The 22,029-nt window shown below is 43.9% G+C and overlaps 2 protein-coding genes across 3 annotated transcripts in view; both read right to left on the bottom strand.

Moving 5' to 3' along the window:
• LOC126278319 (cuticle protein 7-like) overlaps positions 1-22,029 on the bottom strand; it is a 120,009-nt gene that overhangs the window by 38,230 nt on the left and 59,750 nt on the right. The window lies entirely within an intron of this gene.
• Positions 1-22,029, bottom strand: part of LOC126278320 (cuticle protein 7-like) — a 139,933-nt gene that overhangs the window by 98,235 nt on the left and 19,669 nt on the right. The window lies entirely within an intron of this gene.

Genomic DNA, 22,029 nt, shown 5'->3' with positions numbered 1-22,029 from the left:
ACCTGTTCCGGGCTCTCATAAGTCCATCCTCAGGTGTCGCAACTGTGCTGTGGGCGCCGAGCACCGCGAAGTACGTGTACTAGGCTCGGTGTGGTACCTATGAGTGCAGAACAGTGAGGTGGCACAGAATAGGTAGCACACCGCGCCTAATACACGTCCACCGCGGTGCTCAGGGTCCACAGCACAGTTGCAACACCTAAGGATGGGTTTATGAGAGCCTGAAACCGGTCGTGATGATAAAATAAATTTACAATTGAAGCGATATTTTCAACGTCTGGTGTACTGCTCAGTTGCATATGTTCTTCCAGCTGATTGATTTGGTTGAAAAAAAAATTGTTACAATTTTGGCCACCATGTGAAAATCTGGTGTTGTACAGCATCTCGTCGACGTCTTCGCTGCTCATATTGAACAAATTGTGTAACCGGTGCTATCAACATCTTGCCTTTCTCACTTATTTGAATTTTTCTGCCCACATTCCTTTCCTAATCTATTACATATGCAAACAATTTTCATGCATTCAGGGTGCCAGATTTACACACGGTTGCCAGAATTTCGACTAACATTTTTCTCCAGAGTAAACTGATTCCGCATTAACGTCTTAGAATATCTACCACATATCGCTGCCACACGATAATTACAGCCCATGCTCTACCTCTGTCAATAGCTACTCTTTAATTGTAGACATCCAGTACGATCTAATGTAATACAAAGATACAGCCGGTGCTGACAACAAGCGCTATCGGTGTAATAGAAAGCTGCGAAATATTACTACCACAAACCGGAGCAGGGCCGACGAAACACTAACAGTGAAAATTCCTTTATAATTCCTTTTCTTCTTCCTTTCTATCTCCTGTACGGTATCTGGTGTACTGCCCTTCCCTGATGTTAAAGCATATACGAAAATTGGCCTAAGTGATAATAGTACACCTCATACGTTGCCCAAACTATTTAAGGTGTCACTAAATGACGCAGAGTCTCTTTTCACTGCTGTAATAGTTGCAGAGGTATTAGTATCAGCCTAAATTTATCTAATCGAATTTTGATTTAAGAGCAAACAGGTTTCATGTTCCGAACAGATAAATCGTAAGTTCTAAACATTGCGTTTACGCCGAAACTAGTAATTAGGTACTGAAGAGTGAAGTGTCGTCGAATTGGTCTCTTTTATGACCACGAAACTAGTAGCAGCAATTACTATTAATCCATTTGGAAAAGAGAAGTCGATATCGATATTTGATCCTTTCGTACGCTGGTATCGATGCCTGCTGCTCATTAAACTTGTCAGTACTTCATATAACAGCGAAGGTTTCGCCAACATCACGGCAGAGGCAGGTAGGCACTCTCTGCTGTGGATTCTTGGATTCTTTTGTTGCTCTTCCGCTTGCTAGGTAGGGGTTTTGTTCACTGAGGTCGGAAGTCGGTTCCCTGTGTTGTTGATGATGATCCATAACTGTGAAAGGTATGCCAATTAGACAAAAAATTACTGCTTGCCGCTGATTTCGTGTTCTCGATTTTGTGTTTTGAGCGTCTGCACATTACTCATTTCTCCTGCTTGGCTTTGTGGATGCCTAGGTGCCAGTATTTAATATACACCCAAGGATCGGTATACAAAGAAAGCGATGAGTACGTTTTGTTACGTGTGATTTTGCTACTGGCTATGATTTGCGAAAATCACTTCTTTGAGCGAAACCTTCTAATAGAAATTTAATTCTGCAACGGAAATTTCTTATGACACTTATAAATCTTGTTACTATTGATTCTCTCTCTGATTATGGGATTTAAAACCCATATGTGCAAATTTTTAATTTTTCATAAATGTTTAAAAGAATAACTTTCAGCGTTACCCGTGTGCTTCGTCAACACCATTTTAAAAGAAGGTAAACTAGGTTGTGTTAATTATCTTCTCTCTCATTAACGAATTTGTTTGTTCTGTGAATACCGTTGGAACGTCGCTAAGACGAATAAATGTCTGAATTTCTTTCTTTTTCCTTGACATGTTGTGTTCAGCACCTTAACACTCTTCGTTGCATCCTACCTGTCATATCAATTCCGTTGTAGTTAATATTTTGCTATGAAAAGAGGCTATTCGTAGTTTGGTGTAGACGATTCGTTAGTGCGACAAGAGAATAATGATGTCTTACACGGGTTTGGCGGTATTTGATCTGAGTGTATACAGAGTGGTCGGTAACAGTCTAGAAGCGCTACAGTCTGGAACCGACCGGCCGCTACGGTCGCACGTTCGAATCCTGCCTCGGGCATGGATGTGTGTTATGTCCTTAGGTTAGTTAGGTTTAATTAGATCTAAGTTCTAGGCGGTTGATGACCTCAGAAGTTAAGTCACATAATGCTCAGAGCCATTTGAACCATTTGAACAGTCTAGAAAACTTCTAAGGGTGTAGCATGGTACACTCCTGGAAATGGAAAAAAGAACACATTGACACCGGTGTGTCAGACCCACCATACTTGCTCCGGACACTGCGAGAGGACTGTACAAGCAATGGTCACATGCACGGCACAGCGGACACACCAGGAACCGCGGTGTTGGCCGTCGAATGGCGCTAGCTGCGCAGCATTTGTGCACCGCCGCCGTCAGTGTCAGCCAGTTTGCCGTGGCATACGGAGCTCCATCGCAGTCTTTAACACTGGTAGCATGCCGCGACAGCGTGGACGTGAACCGTATGTGCAGTTGACGGACTTTGAGCAAGGGCGTAAAGTGGGCATGCGGGACGCCGGGTGGACGTACCGCCGAATTGCTCAACACGTGGGGCGTGAGGTCTCCACAGTACATCGATGTTGTCGCCAGTGGTCGGCGGAAGGTGCACGTGCCCGTCGACCTGGGATCGGACCGCAGCGACGCACGGATGCACGCCAAGACCGTAGGATCCTACGCAGTGCCATAGGGGACCGCACCACCACTTCCCAGCAAATTAGGGACACTGTTGCTCCTGTGGTATCGGCGAGGACCATTCGCAACCGTCTCCATGAAGCTGGGCTACGGTCCCGCACACCGTTAGGCCGTCTTCCGCTCACGCCCCAACATCGTGCAGCCCGCCTCCAGTGGTGTCGCGACAGGCGTGAATGGAGGGACGAATGGAGACGTGTCGTCTTCAGCGATGAGAGTCGCTTCTGCCTTGGTGCCAATGATGGTCGTATGCGTGTTTGGCGTCGTGCAGGTGAGTGCCTCAATCAGGACTGCATACGACCGAGGCATACAGGGCCAACACCCGGCATCATGGTGTGGGGAGCGATCTCCTACACTGGCCTTACACCTCTGGTGATCGTCGAGGGGACACTGAATAGTGCACGGTACATCCAAACCGTCATCGAACCCATCGTTCTACCATTCCTAGACCGGCAAGGGAACTTGCTGTTCCAACAGGACAATGCACGTCCGCATGTATCCCGTGCCACCCAACGTGCTCTAGAAGGTGTAAGTCAACTACCCTGGCCAGCAAGATCTCCGGATCTGTCCCCCATTGAGCATGTTTGGGACTGGATGAAGCGTCGTCTCACGCGGTCTGCACGTCCAGCACGAACGCTGGTCCAACTGAGGCGCCAGGTGGAAATGGCATGGCAAGCCGTTCCACAGGACTACATCCAGCATCTCTACGATCGTCTCCATGGGAGAATAGCAGCCTGCATTGCTGTGAAAGGTGGATATACACTGTACTAGTGCCGACATTGTGCATGCTCTGTTGCCTGTGTCTATGTGCCTGTGGTTCTGCCAGTGTGATCGTTTGATGTGTGTCAATAAAGTTTCCCCTTCCTGGGACAATGAATTCACGGTGTTCTTATTTCAATTTCCAGGAGTGTATTTTGTACAGAGAATTAATTGAGTAGTATAAATTCGATATGCTGTACAGTTTCAAATTTAAATGTCATTTAATCTGGCGAGTGTGGTTGTTACGTGCTGAAATTCCGCCTGACAGATGCAACTAGCGTCAGTTGTTCTCATAGGGAAGATCAAAGCAGACGCGACTGATCAGCCTCTGGCACAGGTTCGATCTTTACTACCGTTCCATTTCAGATTTTTGTATCTGTATCTTGTTAGTTTTTAGAATACCAAATGGATAACACGTTTGACGACACGGTCTCTGGCGGGCCGCTTGAATTTGCGCTCACAGCTGCCTGATTGGCTGCTAAGTTCACTGATAATTAAAAATGGCTCTGAGCACTATGGGACTTAACATCTCAGGTCATTAGTCCCCTAGATCATAGAACTACTTAAACCTAACTAACCTTAGGACACCACACACATCCATGCCCGAGGCAGGATTAGAACCTGCGACTGTAGTGGCCGCGCGGTTCCAGACTGAAGCAGCTAGAACCGCTCGACCACACCGACCGACTCAATGATAATTAATTCTGAAACGACGCAACATAACAAATTTTTCCTTAACAATTATTTCTCAGTACTGCCTATTCTGCAACACCCTTACAAGGTTTTCACACTGTTTCTGACCACCCTGTTCATGTACACGGGACAGCAATGGTCCTCCAGTACTTCGTTAGGGTACATCGGAAGTTTATTTCACAAGCTTTTCTAGAAACTCTTTAACCCATTCAAACAGCTGGTTTTATATAACGTAAGTCTGCAGGCTTTCCTGGCCGTTGTTACTGAAGTTACAATCTTCTTGGTTGTTGGACCACGCCAAGTCTCTTCTCTGATGGGATCTTCTTCAGGAACTTGAGCTGTACGCTACAGATTAAGCACACATTGAGTGGTAAATGTACAGTGGACACAACAAAGTACTGAAGACGTTTCCAGCAGAGAGGTCGAAACGTCGATCGTTTACAAAAAATATGAAGCGCTCTAACAACCCAAAAGATTTCAAGGTGAGTGGTTCGATGTTCTTGAAGATGTTATTTCGTTCATTAGGCGACTTTACATCTCTGCTACTACGGCTACACTGGAGTGGTACCCACCGGGCAGGGGTGCGGCGACCCTGGCGGGCGCGGGAGGCGGGGGTGCGCCGCCGGAGCGGGAGACGACGGCGCTGAAGCCGGCGCCGGGCGCGGCCGAGTACTGCACGGTGCGGACGGCGCCGTCCGGCTCGACGACGCTGTAGCTGCCCTGCACGGCGTCGCCGCTGCGGCTCTCCTGCTGCTGCTTGGCGTCGCCCGTCAGCGCGTCGCTCACGCTGTAGCTGAAGCTGTACTGCGGGTTCGGGTCGTAGTCCGCGTCAGACCCGGCCGCCGCCAGCGCTCCTGTCGGCAACGGCGGTGGTTATTCGACGCCATTCACTGTGCGTGCTGGTGATCAACTACCGTTATTGTTGCTGCCTCAGTGTCTCTTGACCACCCCTCCAGAACACAACAGCGGACCAAAAAAATAACTATAACAAGGAGGGAAGGAAGCTGAGCTTGTGAGGTACTTCGCTATAATTGAGCTATTTATGCACTGACTGACAAAAGGACTGTTGCAGTCGGAAAGGGAGGAGGAAACTAAATGGAATAGTATGCTGTGGGAGAATTATTGGTTTGAGAAGCATATTAATGAGCTCCACAAATAATTGAGTTCCTCTACTTTTGCTCTTCGTATAACCGCGAATCTTGCAAACTTATCAACCTCCTGACATTATTTGCATATTTCCATTCATTAGTGTCGTGCGGAATAGTTTCCTTGACTAACTCATCACTTACAAAGAAAGCGAAGATTGTACGACAGCGAGCAGTAAGAATAGCTTGTGGTTTTTACCCATATAAAGGTAGCTACAAAACATGTAACTAACTAACTATCAAAAATGCTCTAAAGTTATGGTAAAAATCCTTTAAAATTACATTTGTAAATGAATGGAAATTGTCCAAGGTCGTATTAGGTGTATTGAGGTCTGGATACTCGTACTGACTCGCTGGAGAGAGTTGTCATAAGGCCATTGTAACCTCTCTTGACGTGGAAAGATCTACAGCAACTAAGTAATTCAGTTGGAATTGAGGAAGGGATAAGGCGGTTCACACGTTTTTCTTTCGAGAACACAGAGTTTATAACGAACACTCGAAATGATTCAGTGGCACAAGATACTTTACTATCAAGAGAATAAATAAATGTAAGGGCTCACAAGAAATAATACAGGGAAACGATCAAAGTAAAGGAGCAAAGAAAAACAGAGCGCAGATAATATAAATAGCTTATCAGTTAACGAAGGATATTTACAAGGAAAGTCACTCTCGCTAAAAACCAATGTAGAATACTGCACCCCTTTTATAAAACTGAAGTGTCTCTATGAAGGGGAATGTGTGCTCCTCAGCAAAAAGGGAAAAGAAGTCAAGGTGGAGAAGAAGGTAAGGAAGGTACTACGAAAATACTTAGTCCAAGGGAAGAAGGAGTACATGGATGAGAACGAAATCCACTCTCAAACTCGAAAACTATATCGTGCTCAAGGATTACATTTTATGGTCACTTGGTTCTAGCGAACCAGCGAAGTCTGACTAAAAAAAGCAATATTTGGCCATTTCGATAAAAATCCCAAAACGCAAATCGTTTGGTCCAGGTAAATGGAAAATGACTTAACAGCAATTACAGATACCAAAGCAGAAGTTCTAGAGAGGGCAGCTTTTATAAACAAGATTAGAAAGATCGGGGGTATGGGCGAGAAACTGAACATCACTGTCCAGACAGATGAAGGAAGGAAAGAACACAGTCAATTAACAAACAAACACTGTAAGGGCTAAAAATCACAAAAATGGCACAGATGACCAAGATCTAAGGAAAAAGAAACAAGAAGAAGAAACAAAAGTAAACTTTACGTAATCGCAACATTATTTTTCGGATCAGATTCACTAACTGAATATATTTGTAATTGATTAATTAAGGTTCCCGTCAGCGTTATGCATGCTATTTTTACTAGTGACCATTTTCGAACATTTTAGTTCATTGCCTCCGTTTGTAATGTTTAGCTGTAGATGATCATATTTGACATTGTTACTATTTTGTTGGAACATTCAACATTCAATGGGCATCTTTAGCTGTTTATACATAAAAATTTTATGTGCAAACAACTGATGATGCCTATCGGATTTTGATGTACCAAGACAACGGCAAGACACTCATAGAATATTTGTTGCACTCATGCAATGTAAAAAGAAACGTATTATATTATTACCATAATATAATTTTATTATAATAAAAATACGTTATGTGCATTTCAAATGGGAAACTTAATTAATTATTTACAAAGTTAACTTTGTTGTAGTGCTTGTGGAGAAGAATAGTTACGAGACGTGACTGGCAGCTTGCAGACGGGTGCTGCTGCCTTACCTGGAATCGCCGGGGCTGCGTGGACAGCGGGAGCCGCCGAGTAGGAGACGGCCGGGGAGCCGAGGAAGCCCGCGCTGGCCACGCCCACCGCCACACACACGCACAGCAGCACCGCCTGCGGGCAACAGAGCTTCTGTCACTAACTGAGCAATGCAAAAGTAGAGCTCTAAACCTGACCTTCATCGCCACTATAGTTTATACTTCGTATTTTATGTACGGCACACGCGCTGTCTGCGCCGTTGACAGTGTCTGGTCGCGCACCGGTTTTAACAGAGAGTAAACTAGACGAGAGATTAGCTGTTTCATTACATCGTACACACTGACGAACAAAGCTATACACACTCAGGAAACAAGTGAAATGTTCTAACTTGACCACTCTCTGTCCTTCAGAGCCATTGTTTAGCAAGGTCTGTACGCGAGCCTCTGTAGATTTTCGATAACGGGAGATAGATACTAGTTGGCACTTGGCAGTAAGATTCTAGGCCTGCCCCTATTCAGCGATACCTTTATTCTGCTATAAATCTTCATTACTGCCTAGTGTCCACATATTGTCATTCAGCTGCGAAAATAACCTCTTCGCTACAAACTTCAGAGTTTCCTAGGAAACTTTCAGATATTTGTGCACTTGTGACGGGTCAAAATAGTTCGCACGACGGGAGCTTTCGCGAACAATGCGGAACAAATATCACTACCCTAACATGCTCCACAGACTGTCAGAGAGACTCAGATTAAAACCGGGGTTTCTAGGCGCTTCTTCGTGAGACTCAGGTAGGTATAATCGATATGGCGATGAATGAGAACCCTGTGCAGCCACAGATATACGTGAGATATACGCCTAATGCCTTTGATAGAGTGTATTTTACACCTATTGATTTTGGCAGTCTAAAACCTACAGTGAACAGGAACTATATAACCTAGATACTTCCCATTGGCCGACAGAGTCCAAAGCATTGCGCTGCCCAAGCACGCCTACCTGTCTAAGTTACAGTGGGAGATGGCTGTAGTGTTCGCAACGTATGTACAAGGACAAGTCAGAAAGTAATGCAGCCCGTTTCTTTTCCTCCTTTGTTAACTTTGTAATATAGTAATCACAAATTCGGGGAAAATCCGAAAACCTTCTTCTACAGCCCATTCGAGCAGCAAGAGTCCGACATCATCTTATAACTAAAAACTGGCTGATACTGACGTACATTAAACACACCGTTCTGTGATTGAATTCCTCCCCGCATTAGGAGAGAAACCCTTTCGTTTTCATAAAAGGCTCGAAAGATATATGCAGATGCTACAGTGGATGTCAGCAGCATTAAACGATGTTGTCGTCGCTGTAGAGAAGCTAAAGGGCAGGCACAACTGGCTGATACACCGAAGAGCAACCAGCCAAAGACTGCAGAAACTTCACACAACATCTAACTTGTCCATCAGATCATCTGCCATTAGAACATCAGATTTCCATCTTTTCGGTCAACTCAAAAAACGTCATCGGGCGCGTTATTCTGTGCACCACTGGCTGAGGAAACGGGGTCATAACTTTTACCGCAGAGGTATAGAAAGCGCAACAAAATTGTGCACAAAGTTCATGATGATATTGAGAAGTTAGAAAGCAATCGAGAATGCTGTAGCTGTTATCGTATTATATGATGCCTGTTTTTGTTGCAAAATGAAAGTAAAAAGTTACGAGGCATTTCTCTCTGATTGACAGTTGCGTATCAATCCCGTGCTAAGTTACGACTGCTTCTAGTCTTTGGGTTTAGAACACAGAGCGAAAGACAAAATTAGACACTCTGTGCAAAATGGTAAGCGCTACAATACATGCTCTGTTAGCTAATAAGCGAGCTCTACAGACATTACGATCAAGTGCTGTGCCGCCTAACATGAACATTCGTACCTTTTCAGAATCATTTAATTGCTGTTTCGAAGGCAACCCTTTCTCTTAGTCAACAGTCTTTTGATTGGTTTGATGCGGACACCATGAATTCCTCTGCTGTGGCAACCTTTTCATCTAGTGTAGCACTTGCGACCTAAGTCCTGCGTCCTCATTTACTTGCTGATTGTATTCCAACGTCTGTCTCTCTCTACAGCTTTTATCCTCTGCAGCTATCTCTAATACCAAAGAAGTTATTCCGTGATACCTTGACACATCTCCTATCATTCACTCCCTTCTTCATTTCAGTGTTTTCCATACATTCCTTTCCTCATCGATTCTACAGAGAACCTCCTCATTCCTTACCTAATTTTCAACATTCTTCTGTAGCATCACACCTCATATGTTTCGATTCTCTTTGCCCCTTTTGTCCCGCTATCCATGATTCACGTCTATACATTGCTGCGTTCTGAACGAAAATTCTCAGAAATTTCTTCCTCAAATGAAGGACTATGTCTGATACCAGTAGACTTATCGAAACCAGTATAACCCTACGTAGAGAGAAAAATCGCTACCTCCCTGATACCTTGATTCGGAATAGGAATATCACCTGCACTTTTCCACATATGAAGCTAATACATAATACTTGGAAACGGCTAAGATTATGCAAAAACTTACAATAATTACGGGAAGAGGGAACGTATTAGTAATAAACTGTTGTAGTCCATAACATCGTTTCAGTATTTTGAAATAATACTAAGAAGGGATACAATGTGGAATTGGTAGTAGAATAGAATCTTAAATTTCTGCAAAGCGTTCTGAGAAATTAAGGTGCATTTGTAAAGGAAATTGCCTAATGACACTAGTACAGAAATTATACAGCATTCTTCAATATTTGGAGATTTCATAACTTAGGCATGAAAGCAGATTTCAAATTCGTATTTGCGCTCCTGTGACCACAATAGTTAGGTATATATCAAAGGAAAGTGCAAAGATTTGTACTGCAAGGAGGCAAGGAAGAGGACTTTACTGTGTGTGGCCGATATCCTCTTTCTAGAGAACAAATGTACACGTGGATTAACACCGTTCTTTATTTACATGAACATTTACTTAACTGGAATAGAGTCCATGTTCTGTGGTACAAGCTCATCAGTAATAATCCTCTTCCAAAAATGTCGGTAACTCTTGCTATTACAAACATTAGTTCCACTGCCAGTCCCGCTATAATCACTAATGTGATCGCTATGTACCGTCGTAGCTTGTGACGATACTGACACACGCCAACCTGGAAGAGTTGGTCAGTGAGGCCCTGCGGTCAACTGCGACGGTCTAATCACATGCTTTTGAGAGGGTGTTGGAGGCATGTTGCTTGTAAGTGTGTCTCTGGCCTCTCTCGTGAGAGGCGTTCTTGATCCTGCACCTACTAATCGATGTTTACTTCAACTCCGTCGAGCGGTGTCGGCTTATGCCAGCACACATTGTATACCGATTAGGTTCCTTTCAGATTACGCTGATGCAATAGCTACCTACTTAGCACTCATATACAACCGCTCGCTCACCGATAGATCTGTACCTACAGATTGGAAAATTGCGCAGGTCGCACCAGTGTTTAAGAATGGTAGTAGGAGTAATCCATCTAACTACAGACCTATATCATTGACGTCGGTTTGCAGTAGGGTTTTGGAGCATATACTGTATTCAAACATTATGAATCACTTCGAAGGAAACGATCTATTGATATATAATCAGCATGGTTTCAGAAAACATCGCTCTTGTGCAACGCAGCTAGCTCTTTATTCGCATGAAGTAATGGCCGCTATCGACAGGGGATCTCAAGTTGATTCCGTATTTCTAGATTTCCGGAAAGCTTTTGACACCGTTCCTCACAAGCGACTTCTAACCAAGCTGCGGGCCTATGGGCTATCGTCTCAGTTGTGCGACTGGATTCCTGATTTCCTGTCGGGAAGGTCACAGTTCGTAGTAATAGACGGCAAATCATCGAGTAAAACTGAAGTGATATTAGGTGTTCCCCAGGGAAGCGTCCTGGGACCTCTGCTGTTCCTGATCTATATAAATGACCTGGGTGACACTCTGAGCTGTTCTCTTAGTGTGTTCGCAGATGATGCTGTAATTTACCGCCTAGTAAGGTCATCCGAACACTAGTATCAGTTGCAAAGCGATTTAGAAAAGATTGCTGTGTGGTGTGGCAGGTTTCAGTTGACGCTAAATAACGAGAAGTGTGAGGTGATCCACATGAGTTCCAAAAGAAATCCGCTGGAATTCGATTACTCGATAAATAGTACAATTCTCAAGGCTGTCAATTCAACTAAGTACATCTACATCTACATCCATACTCAGCAAGCCACCTGACGGTGTGTGGCTGAGGGTACCCTGAGTACCTCTATCGGTTCTCCCTTCTATTCCAGTCTCGTATTGTTCGTGGAAAGAAGGATTGTCGGTATTCTTCTGTGTTAAATTACGAACAACTTCAGTTGGAAAAACCACATAGATAATATTGTGGGGAAGGCGAGCCAAAGGTTGCGTTTCATTGGCAGGACACTTAGAAGTCCACTAAAGAGACAGCTTACACTACACTCGTTCGTCCTCTGTTAGAATATTGCTGCACGGTGTGGGATCCTTACTAGGTGGGATTGACGGAGGACATCGAAAGGTTGCAAAAAAGGGCAGCTCGTTTTGTATTATCACTTAATAGGGGAGAGAGTGTGGCAGATATGATACACAAGTTGGGATGGAAGTCATTACAGCAAAGGCCTTTTTCGACGCGGCTAAATCTTTTTACGAAATTTCAGTCACCAACTTTCTCTTCCGAATGCGAAAATATTTTGTTGAGCCCAACCAACATAGGTAGGAATGATCATCAAAATAAAATACGATAAATCAGACCTCGAATAGAAAGGTTTAGGTGTTCGTTTTTCCCGCGCGCTGTTAGGGAGTGGAATGGTAGAGAGATAGTATGATTGTGGTTCGATGAACCCTCTGCCAAGCACTTAAATGTGAATTTCAGCGTAGTCATGTAGATGTAGATGAGTAGATAACCGCTTTAGCAGAAAACTTGAAGCCCTCCGGTATGGTTTCTACAATCCGTCCTTGCCAAGGGTGATAAAAGAATTGGTTGTGCCCTCGTTGAAGGAATGAAACGGAATTTCGCATCAAGTCGTTCAGGCAAGCAACTGAACGCAAAACGATAACCTGGAGATCTGAACAGGTCACCACCCGCCTGCACCACCTCCACCAGACTCCGTGCAGCCCCTGTTCACCCTCCCACCTTGGTAACGGGCCCAGTGTTTCGAGTATTGGGCAATCTAACTCCAAGTAATAAAAGGTAGCGTCATGTTTGGTTAATAAGCCGTCTCCACTGACATAGGCTAAAAGTCGCCAATGACATTATCGTCATATATGCGGTGGTAAACTTGTCCGTGCAAAGACTAGGACGACGATAAATCTACAGACATATGTATTAAACATGTCTGGGAAAAAAGACAAAATCTGATACTTATCCAGTCTGCATTTTTAAAGTAGATAACACTAATGCTGACAGAACTATCGCTCACGAAAGACTTCGGTTTACAGGGGAATCTGATGTGCTTCTCAGCCAAATTTTTCATCTGTTACACATAGCACTTTTCATGAACTTCCTAATTTAGCTAAGATGTTTACGTTATCCTTACGTTGAAGCACGGATCCTCCAGAAACAAAATCTCAATTATGTACAGTTAATCGCTTTTCATAGCAGTGTTACTACAGAGAGGTAATGGCTATCGAATGTTTCTACAGTAAAGTCTTCATTTCACAACAGTAATGACTTCAATCCACATTTAATGTAGAGACAGTTTTCAGAAGCTATTAAACCCCGTTATACCTCCCCGGCCGCGGTGGTTTCGCCGTTCTAGGCGCGCAGTCCGGAACCGTGCGATTGCTACGGCCGCAGAGCTTCCAATCCTGCCTCGGGCATAGATGTGTGTGATGTCCTTAGGTTAGTTAGGTTTAAGTAGTTCTAAGTTCTAGGGGACTGATGACCACAGCAGTTGAGTCCCATAGCGCTCAGAGCCATTTGAACCATTTGTACCCGTTATACCTCGGGTTTGCTCCACTGCACTGAACCAAAGGCTGCGGGAAAATCCTAAAAGAGGAGAATCTAACCGGCTGAGATGCGATGCTTTAGAAGGATGTTGAAAACTAGTGCACTGATAAGAAATAAGGAATCTGTCCACAGAATCAGCGCAAAAAGGATCGTACGGAGATACGGGCAAGAGTAAGGAACAGGATGATAGGACATGCGTTACGACATCAGGGAATATCTTCCATGTTACTGTAGAGACCTGAAGGGGGTACAAGCTTCAGGGGAAGGCAGAGATTAGGATATATTCAACAAATAATATACTATGTAGGGTATTACTCCGAGATGAAGAGGTGGCACAAGAGAGGAATTCGTAGTCAGTCACACCGATCTAGCCAGAAGACTAATGACTAAAAAGACTTCTGTTAAAAACTGCAAACGGTAAGCATTTCCTTTAATTCAGTATTAAGCGATATTCGCACATAAGAATCTGTTTAGTCGGAGGGAATGTGATCAAGTTACTAAGATAGCGGAACGTAACCTAACCTGCTTATTTCTCACTCTATCGTTGCTGTGAGATTACCTATTTTCTAACGCAAAGATTCTCGTATCTAAATCTTATCGTTGAGATTCATATCGCAGCGCCTCGCTCACCTGAGAAGCCATGATGCGAGTTCTCTTCAGCTGACGAGATGAGACTGACACCTCCAGACGATGCGCCGGCCTCTTATATACTCCACCAGAGCAGCGTAGCCCCTCCCACGCCACTGACCACTGCCACATGTGACCTGAGAACGCCCGCTGTGGAGCACAGTCTCACCTTGAGAAATACGCGGTATGACGAAACACACCGGTCCAGTTACTGGCAGTGGCATCAGACGCACCTCCAAATCTTCTTTTCCAAGTTGGCCACTGCGCTGCATTACAACTTTACACCGTCAAGTCGTCAACTTAATGGTCAAAGAGAGTGTGATGTCTGTCTCATTAACTGAGAACTCCTTGACAACCAGGCAGCCAGTCAATGACAAAAATCATCCACAAGCAACATGCTGAAATTTGAAATAAATCAGTAATAGTTTAAAACTGGCTGACTAAAGTTAGACTAACGTTTTTATAAAAAAGGACATCATGGTCACGTGCGAATATTAATATTCTTTATTTCGATAACACAATATTACATTTATAACTTATAGCCATTTTAAAATAGAAGACAGCAATAGAGTTGTGCCCCAGCACGCATCTTCTAAATTTTCAGGCGTATTCTGAAGCATGTAACAAATAAAAGCCGAAATTCCGACATTAAATTTTAAGAATAAATAACTGTAACATGAACACTAAATAAAGTTTCATCTTCCAAGATCGATAAAATGAATTATTCTTGCAGGTCACCGATTTCGACAGTTCTTATTTACCATCTTCGGATCTACGTTTATATCATTACGTAATGTTCTCTTGCATTCACTAAGTGTTGCTGTTTAATGTATGTCCATGTTGTATAACACCACTTGCTGTACTGAAGAAGACGGTTGTGTAAGAATGTGTGACGGTGTAGAAATAGACCGGAAGATGGCAGCAGAGAATTGCCGAATCCGGTAATGTAAAATCAAATGGCTCTGAGCACCATGGGACTTAACAGCCGAGATTATCAGTCACCTAAAACTTAGAACTACTTTAACCTAACTAACCTAAGGACATCATACACATCTATGCCCAAGTAAGGATTCGATACTGCGACCGTAGCGGTCGCGCGGTTCCAGACTGAAGCTCCTAGAACCACTCGTTCACTAGAGCCGGCCTCCGGTATTCTATATGAATAAATGATTTTAGCTATCTTGCAGTTCTAAAGTTATTCGTTGTTCTTAATACGAGTACTAATGCCCGATCGGTCGCAAAATGGAAACCACAGCTAAAATCAAAAATGTTTTATCTGCAGCAGTTAGCTACACGTTCTCTACACAGTCGTCCCTCCAAGACATTTGTCGTGGCGTTGCAGCAACTTTCAATACCCTCATCATGCAAGGTAGCCACCTGAGCTTTTTGCCACTTTTCTGCCGAGGTCTATAGTTCGTTGTCTGTATCAAACTGTTATCTTCATAGCCAGCAGCTGATGTGGGCCAGGACGAATACCAGAAAGAGCCATGTCCGGACTGTATGATGGGTGACCAAACACTTCCCATCGAAAACGCTGCAGGCGCGTCCTGTTTGCCTCAGCAGTTTCGGTCGAGAATTACCATGATAAAGGAAATGTATGACAGTTACGTGATGTGGTGTTGCATGAAATCAACCAAAACTTCTCAGCGGACACCTGTTCTTGGCAGGAGAGCATATTGTTCTAAGTATCTTTACGTGCTCACTTGTTCACTATGTGCATAGGACGTAAATAGCGACGTGACGCAACCGACACGAATATTAGAGACACCACCCAGCACATCTGCTCAAAGCTTCATCGGATTTTCACTGTCGTTTCCATTTAGAGAACAATCAGACCTTACTTTGTGAATGGCCCTCGTATTACAGATTTTCCACACGCTAACGATATCAAAAGTTTACTATAAATGTAAGAGTTGACGACTACCGTGAGTCATTTCAAACGTTTTCTTCCACCCCAGCCAACAAAAATTGAATACACAATTTACGCTGTATCACTTATAGTTTCTGAATCCATAACAGCTTCTAGTGCCAATCAAATTTTATTTGTCAATTTGATAAGTTCAGTTAAGAATTCAACAGAAAAAAATTGAGGCTGACATACAGAAAGCTTCACTGCAGTGTTGACTCCTCTACACCGTTCTCCGTCACATTCTTTCTTCTGATGGCGCTAGTGCAGCAAGTTTAGACAGTTGACTTATTAAAGATTTAAGTCGAGAGGAGAAGTGTGTTTAGATGGCTCAATTAGGCTCGCATCCAGGAGTAATATTTCAGTTAACACTTGATCTTCAAAATCCATTTTTGGCTCCAATTTCCGAAACTTTGCCCACACATGGGTTTCTGACATTTTTTTGTCGGTTGGTCGCATACTAAAGGATTATAAATTTATTATTCCTTTGGTATTCATTACTCACAGAATTTTATTAATGGTTGCTATAGCCAGGGCTCGAACCACATTGACGACCAAAAATTGTTTCACAAGAAGAATTATTTTCATATTATTCTCAATGTCATATTCTGCCAAGCACCGACGAAAAATTCGAATAATAGCAAGTCCACTGTTACGGTAAACGGGCCTAGGAAGATAGTAAGCTGTACATTGTCTTGGGCCTAGAAAGACAGAAAGCTGTGCATTGTGTTAGACGATTACTGTCGGTAGAAGAATGAGCAAAATCGGACTAGATAACTTCTTAATAGTGTCCATTATGATCACTTTCTTGATCAACGGTTTCGTAGATGTGTCAGAACGAAAATTAATATTCCCTTTCGCCTTCTGTGGAGAGTGATCTTGTTTCGTATCATGTCAAGGTAGGCCCGTTTCATTTGGACTGTCCAAGCACAAACGTTCATCATGCTCATCTATAATAACGACACTCATATTGTTATACACTAGAGTATGCTGGGGGATGTAACAGGATACACGTGCGGTGGTACATCACATCAATAACTGTGTTAATCTGCTTGAAGCCATGGTTTTCTCCAAAACTGACTATAAACAGAACACTGCATCACATTGCTCGTCTTGTATTTTGGACCTGTAAACGTAAATGTAGGACTATTTATATCGGGATTACTTAATTCCCTTGTGAGGTTTTTCCGAAAGTAATGGCAGTAGATATGGTAAGATCTAGTATCTTTTCGCCATAAAAGAACGGTTCCAGACAACGAAACCATATTACCTGATTGAGTCTCAAAAAGTTGGCGGAGTACACTGTCAAGATGCAAAAGTTTGATTAATCAATAAGTACTGTGCACACGTCAGTTCAATGCTGGCAGCGTTTACCATATTTGGGCCAGTTGCCACTAACAGTGCATCTGATTGAACTAAACCATTAATTCACTGCCGATGTTTTTAGCAATTCCAGTGAACATCAGGAAGAGTGCCCTGACGTAGCTGTGCAGCAATAAGAACATCTACACTTTTGGACGCAGGGTGTGGCGGCGCAGGAAGTTATGTACGCGGCAGTGAGATGCCTCGGCCTATTTTCCTTTCTTTCTTTCTTTCCGACTTTTTTTTTTTTTGTTATCAGTATCCTGACTGATTTGATGCGGATAGCCATGAAATCCTCTCTTGTACAAAATTCTTCCATTCAGAGTGCCACTTGCAACTTACCTCCCCTATTATTTGCTGGATGTATTCCAATTTCTTTCTTCCCTTACAGTTTTTTTACCTCTGCAGTTCCCTCTAGTAATAAAGTTGTTAATCCCTCTTGCCTTAACACATGTCCCGTCAACATGTCCCTTCTTTTCGTCAGTATTTTATATTTCTTCCTTTCCTCGCCTATTCTATCGAGGACCTCCCAATTCCTTTTACCTCAAAGTGGTTTCAAAACTTACTGCAGTAGCTTTTTCCACTATCCATGATTCGCTACCATGCAATACGAGTTCTCCATAGAAATTTTTTCCTCAAATCATTGTTATGTTTGATACCAGCAGACTTTTCTTGTCCAGGAATGCCCTCTTTTGCCTGCACTAGTGTGGTTGTTATGTTCTCCTTGCTCCGTCCGTCATGGGCTACGTTGCTTCCAAGGCAGCAGATTTCCTTAATTTCCTATCCCTCAATTTGAACGAAATTTTGATTATTTCCTCTCTATTCTCGTTCCTGCAACTTCTCATTACCTTTGTCATTTTTTTTTGGGCTTACTCTCCTTCCACATTCTGTACTTATTAGGTGCTTCGTCCCTATGGGACCCCCCGCCCCCAGTTGAGCCGCACCCACGATTCTTTGCTAAGCTCTTTAAAAATGTATCTGTGCAGAGACTTTGACACCCACTCATTAAACTGGTGATTTACTGCAGCTCAAAGACCTGAGGGCAGGCAACCCCACGCAAGGAGGTGTTGAAGGTGTTGCCTGCCAGCATTCGGCAGAGCAGCTGAAGCACCACTCAGCAGATGCTCAGCAAAGGTATGTGGATCGTGCTGAGGTGTTGCCGAGCTGGGAGGGGGTCTTGAAGTGATGCTCAAAACAATTACTGTTTTGAGGAAACTACTGCTGTATATACAGATAATGCCACATTTGTACAGATTTGTAAGCGTGGTCTTATTTCTGTGCACCTACATCTGTCGTCGGTGGATCCTTGTGCGTTTAAGGTAAACGGCTTGTCTAGTGCGATTTTGACGAATGCTTATTTGCAGAGCTCTATATAAACTGATGATCCCAAAGGGATGAAACTCGTTATTAAATAATCATTACTTTACAACCATGACTGTTTTCTTTTTGAGATAACTCGTAACGGTTATTGCAACAGTCAGCCAATTGAGTGGAAAAGATTGTGTCTGAAAATTTGCCCTTGGCCATCCTGAAGAAAACCGCATGATTTCGACAGCGAATGCCGCTGTTCTGACATCCATTACGGTGTCGTCAATAGAAGGCGTGAGACATGTGTAAGAGGGGCTGTAATAACATTCTCCTCGTGTGAGATGTCCAAGATGACGTTAGACCGAACTGTAGCAACATTTAATACCAATGTGACATCAGGGATCGACATTACACCCCACATGAACTTCTGAGCTACGGCCTTTTTTCCACTTGTGTCGGCACTTTGTTCTTCGAAAAGTCGTCGAGCCCGCGCGTGACGCTGCAGGACGCCAAGTTTTTGCTCCATTGGAGAAGAAGTTTGTAGGCACCATCCAGCAAAAATTCATTTTTATGCCTCTCAAGAGGAAACAATTGCGTGCTTTCCAAAAAGTGATTGTTTAATTTTGTTGTGCGGTATAGTTACATGGTTTGTCGTCAGCAAGGGCGCTATTAACCAACAGCGACCAATCTGACCCGACAATGTCGTGAGATATTTTCAATCTACGTCTGTCAATGTACCTAAATCGTGTGATCACCCATATTCGAATTCACTGGTTACACTGACACAAAAATAAATGCTGAATGCAAGTGCCAAATAAAAAAATTATATCTTCCGAACCAATTTCATTGGATAAAACTCCACTACTATTTATGCCTCTAACAGATATCAATTTCTAACATATATTCTTCTATCCGATGATGAAGGGAGATACATTCACACACTTTGGTTCTGTTAATTATTTCGGAGGACATAATTTAGTGATTGTTTTAACGTCAGTGTAATCACTATAGATGATTAGATGTTTTAACTACATTGACGCCGTTTCGAATAATTTCAGTATTTCACCGAATAAGGTTTTGTTTTCACACGATCAGATCACTTCAAACAAAAGTGTTCTTACACGCCTTCACTTGCCATTCATCATTTGTTTGTTAGAAACGAAGGGTTTTGAATGAAACTCTTGTGAAGTTCTGTTAACTTTCACAGAAATTTCCTAACTTTAATCGTGATCTATGGAGGTTCTTTCCTAGTGCTCATTCTGTTGCAAGCCACATATTTATGAAGAAAATGCTTTCTCACATTACTGTTGAGTTTGTGGTGCCGAATCCTTCCCAGTTCTCTTCCTAGAGCCAAGTGCTTTCTGCCGACTACTCAGTTAACCCTAAATATTATTATGTATTATCTTATTATATTGATATTGTCAAACTTACAAACCAGAAATATTTTTTTACCTTGGAGACGTACTTTTTCATGGGAACATTTTGAATTATGTTTTCACAGATTTCCTCTCTTCAGATTTGTTATGTAAACTCAAGCTTTAGCCGTCTTTCTACGTCGCCATCGTCAGGAATTATTTTCTGTAATACAAGGGATAATTTAACATAGTTAAAAATGTGGAAAGCTTCAGGATTTTTGTGAGTTGTTCACCATCTGTCAAAATCAGCATCGCCACTAATGGAGCTCCACTGATGGAGCCCCATCACAGACAGCGACGTAATTTCTGGTAGCGTGTGCAGCAACCGTGACTTCCAGACGTCTCCGTGACATAATTCGATCAACTGTATACAGTACACGCGATGGACAAGTAACTTCTGACGATAGCAACAGAGTAACTCGAAAGCATTAGATTACCTACATATTTCACGCAGTAAAATTTTCTGAAATTACACTCCTGGAAATTGAAATAAGAACACCGTGAATTCATTGTCCCAGGAAGGGGAAACTTTATTGACACATTCCTGGGGTCAGATACATCACATGATCACACTGACAGAACCACAGGCACATAGACACAGGCAACAAAGCATGCACAATGTCGGCACTAGTACAGTGTATATCCACCTTTCGCAGCAATGCAGGCTGCTATTCTCCCATGGAGACGATCGTAGAGATGCTGGATGTAGTCCTGTGGAACGGCTTGCCATGCCATTTCCACCTGGCGCCTCAGATGGACCAGCGTTCGTGCTGGACGCGCAGAGCGAGTGAGACGACGCTTCATCCAGTCCCAAACATGCTCAATGGGGGACAGATCCGGAGATCTTGCTGGCCAGGGTAGTTGACTTACACCTTATACAGCACGTTGGGTGGCACGGGATACATACGGACGTGCATTGTCCTGTTGGAACAGCAAGTTCCCTTGCCGGTCTAGGAATGGTAGAACGATGGGTTCGATGACGGTTTGGATGTACCGTGCACTATTCAGTGTTCCCTCGACGATCACCAGAGGTGTACGGCCAGTGTAGGAGATCGCTCCCCACACCATGATGCCAGGTGTTGGCCCTGTGTGCCTCGGTCGTATGCAGTCCTGATTGTGGCGCTCACCTGCACGGCGCCAAACACGCATACGACCATCATTGGCACCAAGGCAGAAGCGACTCTCATCGCTGAAGACGACACGTCTCCATTCGTCCCTCCATTCACGCCTGTCGCGACACCACTGGAGGCGGGCTGCACGATGTCGGGGCGGAGCGGAAGACGGCATAACGGTGTGCGGGACCATAGCCCAGCTTCATGGAGACGGTTGCGAATGGTCCTCGCCGATACCCCAGGAGCAACAGGGTCCCTAATTTGCTGGGAAATGGCGGTGCGGTCCCATACGGCACTGCGTAGGATCCTACGGTCTTGGCGTGCATCCGTGCGTCGCTGCGGTCCGGTCCCAGGTCGACGGGCACGTGCACCTTCCGCCGACCACTGGCGACAACACCGATGTACTGTGGAGACCTCACGCCCCACGTGTTGAGCAATTCGGTGGTACGTCAACCCGGCCTCCCGCATGCCCACTATACGCCCTCGCTCAAAGTCCGTCAACTGCACATACGGATTCACGTCCACGCTGTCGCGGCTTGCTACCAGTGTTAAAGACTGTGATGGAGCTCCGTATGCCACGGCAAACTGGCTGACACTGACGGCGGCGGTGCACAATTGCTGCGGAGCTAGCGCCATTCGACGGCCAACACCGCGGTTCCTGGTGTGTCCGCTGTGCCGTGCGTGTGATCATTGCTTGTACAGCCCTCTCGCAGTGTCCGGAGCAAGTGTGGTGGGTTTGACACACCGGTGTCAATGTGTTCTTTTTTCCATTTCCAGGAGTGTATTTTCGTTCTTTTTAAGCAGTTCTGTCAACTAAACCAGTCAGTGATATAATAACAGCCTTATGGATCTTGCCTCCACATACATTAAATCCAAAAGTTTGAGTGTGATTTAGCTAACATGTCTAAAGCTCTGGAGCACACAATTCTATGTCGAACGGTCGCAGATGTTTGCAAAACTAGTAAACTAGTAGTCTATCAAACAGAACAGCGACAAACCATTTCACCGCAACTCTGTCACGGCTCCATACTTTAAGCCATTCCATGCCTGCAAGAGATCTGCCACCATATAGATAGTCGC

This window comes from Schistocerca gregaria, chromosome 6, assembly GCF_023897955.1.
Source record: "Schistocerca gregaria isolate iqSchGreg1 chromosome 6, iqSchGreg1.2, whole genome shotgun sequence".
NCBI classification, from domain to species: Eukaryota; Metazoa; Arthropoda; class Insecta; order Orthoptera; family Acrididae; genus Schistocerca; species Schistocerca gregaria.
Note: the sequence above shows the minus strand (reverse complement) of the source record. Positions and strands in the feature narration are given on the sequence as shown.